Below are 11296 nucleotides of genomic sequence, written 5' to 3'. Positions count from 1 at the left end.
GACTCTGTTAGGATTAGCATGCAGTTTAAACATGAGGAACAGCATGCCTGTAATTCACAAACTTGAAGTTCATCAATTATCTTTCAGACAGTCAGCTTATTCTCATCAACCACATGCTGAAAAACAAAACCAGAACAAATCAGGCATATATTTAGCATTCCATTCTGTGTTTGTGCAAACAGGCTGAGTGAGATTTTTCAGCATTAGCATATTCAGCGGAGTCTTTGTAGCTACAATCTGAGCTCTGCCAACTCATCTAGTCCACGAAAAGCCTCATTGGCTTACATATGGCAAACTGAGCGATGGCCTGGAGGGGCATACTTATTGGCTCCCTAAAACAGGAAGTGGCTAAATGGAGAACCAGAAGCCCCCTGCTTTGCCTCTGCTACTCAAATGCACCCAGGCTGTTTTTAGTGTGCAGGCCAGCTTAACAAAATGGACAGTCAGGAGTGTGAAAGAGGAGAGAGGGGAGGGTAAGCAAGGAAAGTAGGAAAGGGCTAGATTGGAGGTCAGGGAGGCAATGGAGGGAAAATGCGGTCTGATTGCAACAGAGTAGGTGGCCTAACAATATCATAGCCCAAAGCAAGTAACACCATTGGCTCCCAGCCTTGGTTTGTCCCCAGGTTTCTGCACTGCATTGGGACTGGGAACCACTGTGCGTATTGTGAGCACTTGAGCATTTCCTCGGATCACAGTTCATCAGTATCAGCATGTTTGTCTTGGATAGAGGACTGATCAATGAGTTAGGGACTATTGGGGGTTTGGTCTCCCCCCACCCCACCCCGGTGTGTTATAAATCCTGCTGTGCCGATGAACACAGAATGTTGATGTGATAATTGATGCACTGTGCTTTAGTACATGGTGTGGTTACATTACAAACTTTTATAGAGGTTTGTGTGTGTGTGTGTGTGTGTGTGTGTGTGTGTGTGTGTGTGTGTGTGTGTGTGTGTGTGTGTGTGTACATCTGTCATGTTTAATTTGTATCTTTATACCCCAGTTAAAGAGCTGCTCCAGCTAACCCTCTATGAACTCTGTGTAGACAGGACTAAATGGTTGCTCTTACTGGCACACGTGCGTGTGTTTGCATTTGTTTGTGTGTGTTTGCATGTGTTGCAGGCATGTGCGACGCTTATTTTGCTTTTCTCATGCAGTGTTGCTATAGATGTACATATATATAACCACATGTAGATACTGTACATACTGTATATATCAACATCAACTATAGGTTATGCCCTGTATAGTTTTTGTATTCATGTATATATGGGCCTGTGGGTGCCTAATCAAAGATGTGTACGTGCGTGCATGCATGCGCAGGCATATGTGCATGCAAATTTAGTCAAACTGATGAGCCCCATGCTCTATGTAAGACTGGCCTGGGGACTTCAACGCCCTTATTTCGCATAGCAGAGCAGTGAAAGAAAGGCTAAGGTTACAACCACAGGCAAAAAAAAAAATCTGCGGCAATGTGACATTTCTATGCCCTAGTGTCCCTCACACCCCATTTCTCACTCCTTTCTCGCCCTTCCCTCACCCATCATTACCTTCTTGACCCTAAATCTATCCAAACGCTTGCCACTGATGCCAGATGCAGTACTGCAGGTCCACCGCTCTCTTACACTAACACCATCGTATCCCTTCACTGCATCTGCATGTGTCAGGGTGTACACGAGCGCTTGCGCCAACACCTCTATGCTTGTGTGCACAACATATTTCATATGTTGTTGCATGCATCCAGTCCTCCTGTTCTCTTTCACTCTGTCTCGAGCATTTAAAGGCTATGACGTCACAGCCAGTAATGCTGGGTGCTGATGTGTGTTTTGTGGTTGAGTCGAGCCGGGATGTGACGCCGTCTGTTTGTTTTTCAAGAGCTCAAGTTGGAAGAGAGTCCTGGGGAGCAAGCTGATTAGAGCTGTCATTTATGTAACCACTGCAGTTCCATGTTGCAATTAAAAATAATCAGAGCTGCAATATACTTGAGACATGATCTCGTCATGGCCCAGAGGATTAACATTTGGATATGATTTCACGTCTATGGGTTAGTGTATGTGTATTTGTGATTTAATATTGCTTGCTTGTGAGTGTATAGAGAATATTATTAATGAGCTGTGTAATCGAAAAATCTTGCAGTGTGTCATTACTTGGAGAGGAAAAGAAACTAACACACACAATCTGATTTGTCAGGCCAAGAAGTTGAGTTTGAAGGAGACAATGGCCAAGCCAGGCAAAGAGAGGAAGTCACACGGAAGGACAACAATGCCTAAGAGTGCGCTTTTATAACTTGGTGGTTAACCTTTGAATAATCCTTTTGAAATACTACCATCATTTATAAAATGTGTAAGAGAAATCACAAATCAACATCTGCTACTGTGTGCTTGCAGTCTACTTCTCCCTCCTCCCTTTCTGAAAGCATCCTCCACTTAAACTTCTGAACTTTCTTTCCTCCTCACTCACTGTATGTTATTTTATTCTCTTCTGAACAGACTTTAATTCTGTACTTACTCACTGCAACTTATTTCCACAGCTGGGTGTAAATTCTTCCACTTTTCCATTAATATTACCAGTTCTCAGTTCCATATTACCCCTACTCATAGCACTTTGTTTTGATTTATTTAATAATTTATTATGATCTTTCTTCTTTTTCTTTTTTTTTTTTTACAAAGACAGTCCCATGTCCAAGAATAAGCATTTATTGTAAACATACACAGACAAAAATTCACAAAGCCATTACAAGATACTGTATATATATATATATATATATATATATATATATATATATATATATATATATATATAGTTGCATATTGATATCTTAAAGTGAAATGAAAGATTTTATTCAGCTCATTCAATCTTTCAAACCACATCTCTGAGTTAAATCTCATTTAGATAATGTAAAAATGTCCTGTGACCTGACATAAGTAATGCATACATCTAACACCTGGGTGTCACTTTTTGCAGTGGAGTCTTCCAGACAACTTACATGTATAATACAACTCTATACTGTTAGGACAATATGTCCTGCGATAAAACACAATGGCCCACATTTACTAACAGTGCTTATGCACAAATCAGTGATTTATCAATATTTTGTCCCTGAATTTTAGCATATGTTACAAACAAATTTAGATCTGCCTCTGACCATGAGTAATGAATGACTACTACTATGAATAATAATAATAATAATAATAATAATAATAATAATAATAATAATAATAATAATAATAATAGCCTTATATCATTCCTGGATGCCATCAGTCTTATTTCTTGGCATCATCCCACTGAAAAATCTGGATTTTTCTTTTTTTTTTTGCAGTGAGTTTTTCGTCTCCATTGATAGATCACACGCTCCTTGTCCTCCATCTTCTTCCTTCATTTTTCTAGCCTATATCTTTTTTATATCAACTTTGATGTCCAAACTTTGTTTTAATTTCAACCACAGTTAGTGTATCAGGGGCAGCAACATTTAAAACCTCCGGCATTTCAGCTGTCATTGTTTTTTAACCGTCATCACTCTGGTGGAAACACTTCAGAAAACCAGACTTTTTCTGGTTTCCTGGTTTGAGAGGATTGTTTCAGTTTCTTCAGACTTGGAATTTCTTTTCTTTTCTTTTTTCTTTCTTTCTTTCTTTCTTTTTTCTCCTGCTTTCTTGCCATAGAGGTGCAGGCTTCCCTTCTCACTACTTTCTCCGCTTCATCTGGAGGTAAATGTGTCTTTATGCAGATGAATAGAGGCAGGTCAGTATTCAGATTGTATGCAGATTGCACAAGCTTGCTGGTTCATAGTGATACTGATTTACTAATATACACAGGGTGGTAAGAACAAGATCGGCCGGTTGATCCAGACATTTCATAAATCTGTTGGTAATTTTGTGTATGCTCTTTTTTCTTTTCTTTTTTTAGTAAATGAGGGCCATTGCTATAGACAGGACTATAACAATATAAATCAGTGTTGATTAACACTTTCATTTGCTCACATTGTTACCTGTCTTTATTTCCACCTTGCTTAACCATATTTTCTCCAGTTTTTTTTTTTTTTTTTACTTTGAATGGTGGCTCTGCTGTAACAGAGAGGCAAGAGGTATTTAAAGGATAGACTTAAAAAAAAAAAAAAGGATAGACTTTAACTATAACCATAAGTCGCTCAAACTAGTCTGGCTTAAAGAACTACATTTAAAAATGTTAGGATCGTTTAAGTAAGACAAATATGTAATCACTTGCAGATGGTTTTATCAAATAAGAATAATAAATGCTTCACACTAAAACTTGCTCTATTTTGATCTCAGATTTCCATTTCAATAAATTAGAGTGACCTCACTGTACAGTACCAATTAAAAGTGTGGCCATTCAAGTTTTTCATTAGGATTGCTGTACACTGTACAATTCTGGAACAATATTGATGAGATGTATTATGTACAACTGAACAACACATCTGAATGCATGTCATAAAAAAAAATGCAAACAAATCAAATCAGATCTGTTTTAGATTCCTCAAAGTAGCCACCTCTGTTTTGCACACTCTTGGCATTCTCTCAGCCATGAGGTAGTCACCTGGAATTCTTCTCCAGCACTCTTGAACGAGTTCCCACATATGCTGAGCACTTTTTGGCTGCTTTTCCTTAACCCTGCGGTCCAACTCATCCCAAACCACCTCTGTTCGGTTTAGGTCAACACCTGTTAATTGAAAACAATCCCAGGTGACCATCCCGTGAAGCTGGTAAAGATAAAGATATACTGTAGTCTGTAAAGCTGTCATCAAAGCAAAAAGTGGTTATTTTGAGGAATCTAAATTATGAAAACGAGTTTGCTTTGTTCAAACTTTGCTCTCATTATTTTAAGTTTCAACTCCATGTTGTTTATACACATTTTACATTGTAGATATAAAATTCAATCATTCTCTGTGAGCAACCACTTGGCAAAAGTGAGGGGAAAAAAACCTTTCAGCAGGAGGAAACCTCAGACAGAACCAGATTCGAAGAGAGTGGCCATGTAGAAACGAGGGGATGCAAAGACAGAAAAAAGAGCACAGAAAGACAACAAACAATATAACACTCAGCACATTGGTGGGACTGGTAACCGCGGACCAGTAACTGGAAAATGCAGCTTCAAAGCCAGAGATGCTCGTAGAAAGGCTCGGGAGTCTTCCTGCAGATGGAAAAAACCCAAACTTTAGGATGTAGAAGGCACAATAATAATGGCGTATATTATGTCACAGCACGAGTGTGACTTCCAATCAGCTCTGAGTCCTGGAGCTGTTTATCTGAGAAAATAATTGCAGACCATTCAAACCAGCCCAACCCTGCCTCACCAGCCAAATGCCTTGCGATAGTACTGATGGAGAAGAAATGGGCCTGATCCTAATAAACTAAGTATTTATGGAGTGAGGGTAACAAGCTGAGTCAGAAGAGTAATTTTGGCCGGCATCTGTTTATATACTTTTTTTTAACAGTCTCCCTGGTGTAAACAGTGTGTGTGGTTTGCAAACACTAAATGCCTGCTACATTAAAACACCAGATCTCTGCTACTTCTAAGGGTCTACATTGCTGTGAAAGAAAAAACTAAACACTAACCTGGTGCATAAAGTCTTTAGTGAAAATGCAATTTGATAGGCAACAATGAAAAGTAAAGTTGTTAAAGGAAAATAACACCCAGAGAATAATCTGAGTCTGACTGACTGCACGCATAGTGAGGATATGAGCATGCTAGAAACAAAGTGTTAGCTGATGCTGGAGATATATTTTGTTAAAATAAATTCTGATGTGCTTTAAATGTGTGTGCATGAAAAGAGAGTGTTGAGATTTTTGGTGTCTCTGTCTGCAAGTGCTAAGATGGCCCCTCTTGAACACTGTAATTAGTTGTTCTGCATTGGTCAGGAAGACCTGATAACTTAGTTTGTTATGTCTGGTGGGAAAATTATAGAAATGACACATCACAAAAAAAAAAAAAAAAAAAAAGTAATTCAGCACTGGGAAAACCTAGCTGAGATGGAACTGCTGACAAATTTCAGTGCCATACTTTTTCATATTCCCTCTTTCATTTGAATATTCTTTTTTTTTTTTTACACATAGAATAAATTCATTACGAATGATAAGTTGTTTTTATTTAAGTGCACTGAGTAAAGCAGAATTAGAGTGTACTGCCAATTTCTCTATACATATTCCAGGGCAGGATGTCAAATTATAATAAGTCCAACCTTGTGACTTAGAAATTATGTTTATATACTACTAATTTGTGTTGAGTGCTGAGGGGCTACAGGGTATGTGCAGTGCATTATGAGCATGAATGAGACAATTATTTTGGAGGATTGAGTATTTCCCAGATGTGTCCTCCACAGTTTAAATGTAAATTACACCCTTGGGTGAAAGTTAGTTGAAGGTGAAAGCACACATAAATTTTTAGATACAGGTCTGCATTCGTTCTTTTTTTTCCCACCCTGAGATCATAGGTTTTTAGGTGTATTTTCTTGTTGGACTTGATGGAGCCCTTGCCAAAACCCTGTCTCTTTTCTGTGGCATTTACAGCAGGTGTACTGGCTGTTTAAAGCAGGCATTCACTCATATGTGTGTACGTGCATTTCAATGCCTAACTATTCTTATGATAGTTTGGCATAGGTGGTGCACAAACTGTGTCTCCTGACGGACACAAACCCGGGGTCTTTAGCACATCAGGCAAATGTGTTAACCACTCCACTATGGAGCCATTCATTCCAAGCAAACCTTAATGTTAAAATGAGAGCATCTTTATATAAAGGAAGAGGTGCTCACCTATTCAGGCCACTGATCCACTCAGCTGTAAAAAGTGTATGCAGCTCAAGGATAAGAAAGCTTGTTCAGAGTCAGAAAGAAGATAGTGGATTATTTGTTGTTGGATGCAATATCCACTGTGTAGTTAATGCCAAATCTTTGAAACTGTCCTTCATTTTTAGGTCATTCCTGAATTCTTACTCCTAAGCCAAGTGTGTGTGTAATCATTGCCTGATGTGGTTAGTCATAGGAAATATTATTAGCAAAAATGGTTCATAATATGAACACGATTCTGCAGACCCACAGAACACAGACCCATCATTTTTGAATTAATAAGACAGGACATCAAGTATAAATATTCTTTGAAAGATGTTTATACAAACCTAAAATCCAAAAACACTTATAACATAATGGTTTCCAATAGGCACAGTGAGAGAAAATCAAAACTGAATGGTTCACTCAGCTGGTGTAGATGAGGGTGTCAGCTGAACACATAGACTGTAATGTTTTCATAACATGAACCGTGTTCCTAGATAAAATTCACCAAAGTTTATTTTTGTAAATGTTAAATGAATACCCACTTTTCCTATTAATCTCCCAGCTAAGCACAGGAAATATAAACAGTAAAGCTGTTAAACAGCTGAGCAGGCCTTTTTTTTTTTTTTTTTCAACCACATATTCATACTTTGTTATAAAGTCCTGGAGGGCAGATACGCACCTTAAACTTGGCAGATGGTGTGACTTTGGTTCGAGGACTTCCCTAGTGCTTTTCTCCCTGCACTCCCTGTGGTTTGCTGTCTTTCTGTCTCCTTCTCAGTCTCTCTTTCGCTCCCCCCCCCCTTTTTTTTGGGAGAGGTGGGGGTGGGGTGGGGGTGGGCTGGGGAGATGGGGGGAATTCACCTCCATAATTTATTTCATGCAGGAAAAAGACATTGTGGGCTCATAAATCAAAAACACTTTATATAAAAAGAAATGAAAGCCGCCTGCATATGGGATGTTTTAGCTCACATTCTTAGCAATTCGACATGTAATAAAAGAAATATGGAATTTTCACCTCGGGTCTCTATCAATAAAACAAATGTGAGCACTGAATATGCTCTGTGTTCCTACGCTCACACTGTATCGTGGCATTCACATAGCTTGATTTGTTAGACACAGGAGTGGATGTCTGAGCTAGTAAGGCAAACAGAGTACATGTAGAGTTCTTTAAGTGTGATCTACACCCGTGGAAAGATAATTCTTATCTTAGCAGATATATGGTTTAAGACCCTTTCGTGACCGAGTTTCCCAGAATATTTTTTTAAGAAAAGTTTTCTCAATGGACAGGTTTATGCATCAGCCTAACTCTTACACTGCAAATCTGTTGGTATGGACATTAAGAGTACACTCATATTTTTGAGTTTTATAAAAGAAAATCAGAACGTCTAAATGCACAGTAGTTCAGACAGGAATGCTAACAACTTTTGTCAGTGTTTCTGAGAGTCACCCAAAACTTCTAAATCCTCCTCTGATGTGTATATATATATCCTTCAAAAAGTATACCTGCTGTGTTCTAAAGCTTATCAGAGCATTGCAGATTATTTTGCCCTGCCAGACTCATTGTATTGTTCTATAATTTGACATATAGCACAACTGCTAGTTTGCTTAAGCCAACACTGCTCACTATAATGTGTGCTGCTGTTTGCGGGTTTTAAACAGTCGAGTTGTAGGATGCTGCAAAGATCTCCCCTGAGGAGAGATCATGTTACTCTGGGAGACCACTGAAACCTTCTGCTACTGTCTTATGCTTCTTTTTTCATTTGATGCTGTTGCATTGCTACTCTCCACAAAATAAGCTTAACCAGAGCCACACAAAGCAAAACACGTGATTTTCAAGCAGTAGTAAGGCAAATGTGAGCACAAAAAATGATAGACATTTGACAAAATTGCCAGTGTAACCCATTCTTTTTGAGTCCACCTTATTTCATAGATGCGGGTTTGTTACAGATGCTTCTACTAGATAGGCAGCAGGATCATAGGCTCATCTCAAACCATACTAAAGATGGAAGTCATGTCTGTGTAGATACACAGTGTGAGTGTGTGTGTGTGTGTGTGTGTGTGTGTGTGTGTGTGTGTGTGTGTGTGTGTGTGTGTGTGTGTGTGGGCGTGTGCGTGCTAGCATCTGAGATTTGTGTTCTCTTGAAGGCCAGTACGCTCAGAGGAACAGCCATATATTACCATCATGCAAAAAACAATCACGTCCTCCTCCCGTCTCTGTACCCTCCCTTACCTATTTCTCCAGTCATCACTCCTTTTCTCAATGTAACATTAAAACCGCAGACAAAGTGACTGAAATATAACACATCACATGTCGTGCTGTCTGACTTTTACATCAGAGGCAGCGGGGGCATTTGATGACGGTTGTAGCCATATTCATGGAGAATGTGCATCTCTGCTTGCTGTGCTGTGAAATAAAGTTCTGCAGCATCATGCCAAAACAGTAAAAGAAGTCGGTAAGCTGGTGGCTGCAGTAGGTTAAGTTAATACACAATCTCCCCCAAGCTACAGTGCAGAGGGACAAGTCTAAAAGGAATGTCAGTCTCTTAAAACCCTTCGGGTGAGGACTTAGGAACCACGGTCTGACTGAAAACACCTGCACCTTTTAGAGGCCAGTGTACAGAGAGCTTCAACAGCCTGATCCAACATACACATTCATGAATGTTCGCTTTCACACAAATATACATGCATAGGCTAAACACACATGCACACACACGCACACAAGCACACACAAATAAAAGACATTTGTGCTCCCGCACAGAGTAATGCAAAAATGTTCGTATATACTGCATATACAGCTTGTGTCATCTTTTCCATGGCTACCTAATGCTCTCTTCATAGGTAACATTTTTTTGTATCTTTTCCTCCAATATTAAAGTGAAATGAAATACTGTCCACACATTATAGAAATGGACAAGACCCAAAAATGCTCTACACTCCCAAATAAACTTCCACTCAACTTCATTTCAGACTTTGAGGAGGAAAAAAAAAATGTCTGTAGACAGTGAGTTATTTGTGCAGGTCTGTAACATGTCTGCAGACTTGCATTGGACTGTTGCTGGGATGGGTGACTGGTTTTACTGGTGTGCCATGGGAGAGAGGCACAGGGAGTGGAACAGCACGATCAGGACATAGCAGTGGAAACAATTTTCCTAGGCTGTTATGTATTTGTTTCCTCACAGGCACCCTCTTCATTAGTGTACCTTGCAAAAAAATTCCATTGATTGCAAAGGATGTCTTCAGTCTGAGATTCCAACATAATGTACAGAAGCGAGCTCAGCTCTTGTACGGCCAGTCTGTAACACCTGGTACATTTTAGCTGCTCCCACTCAGTATGGTTTTTGAGTTTAGTTAGGTCTCAAACAATTTCCAGCATGCGTCCTTTGGGCACTTGCCATCTAATGCGGTCCTATCCAAGCAGTATAAAAAGAGGTGGCACAGCAGGATACCTTTATAATTGAATTGTGTCTCATTAACCTAGCCTAAGGCCTGATGGCAGACAGCACTATGCATCAGGTTAACACACTGCCTTAGTCTTACTGTAGCTTGTTTTCCTAAGCAGACAGCACACTGTAGTGCTCCAACAATCATTAGGAACCACAGGACGAGTGATGAGCTGAAAGCTAAACTGGAGACTGGATGGGAATCAGAGCGCTAAAAACACACAGACAGTGACAGCTTTAACACTGTGGCACCTGATACAGCGGCTTATGAAAGAAATACACACGTATAAGACTTTCATCCTGGCGAAGGACATGTTGAAACCAATGCCATGTATTGTCTGTGGACAGAGCGCTGTTCTCACTTTCATTTCTGGCCATCTTCTGTATAAACAGGAAACCATATTTCCCTCTGTTGATATCCAAAAGAAAGTTTGGGAGAGCCGGGGGGAGAATTGTGTGACAGTGAAGTACATAAAGCGTAAGAGTGAGGGGCTGAGAAAAAAAGGGAGACAGTGAGGAAAATATTGGCACCAGATATTCCTCCTGTTTTGCTGCAGGGCTGAATACATCTTCTCCATGTTGTATATTTGAGCTTTCTATTGTCTGCAAGCTATTTATTTATTTTTCACCTCCAAAGCCAATCTGACACAATTTCAGGTGTTTTTTTTTTGTTTTTTTTAAATCTTATGTCCCTTTCCTTGCTGTCCGGAGTTGTCATCCTAATATTTCTTTGCATTACAAATATACACATTAATAATGAACAAGAGAATAGGATTAGTGCCACTTCAAGTTTGTGCCTTAACTCGGTGTGTTTTAGCGGATAATGTACTATGTCACATGCATTTTAGATTTTGAGTTCAAATGTCGAACACGCTTTCTGTGCCATCTGCGTTTTCATCTTGTTTGCTGTGAAATTAGCTTCCATTTTGGCATTTGTGCAGCTGTGGAAAATGGATTCCAATTCCAAGTAAATTTGAGGAATGTATTTCCTATAAATGAGATAACTGGTCTGTCTCCAAGCTCTAAACTTAAGTCAGACTATATGAATTTAAGTCAAAGTATATGAGCACTCTGGATTCA

The sequence above is a fragment of the Archocentrus centrarchus genome, chromosome 7, assembly GCF_007364275.1.
Source record: "Archocentrus centrarchus isolate MPI-CPG fArcCen1 chromosome 7, fArcCen1, whole genome shotgun sequence".
Lineage (NCBI taxonomy): Eukaryota > Metazoa > Chordata > Actinopteri > Cichliformes > Cichlidae > Archocentrus > Archocentrus centrarchus.
This window is presented reverse-complemented; position numbering follows the sequence as displayed.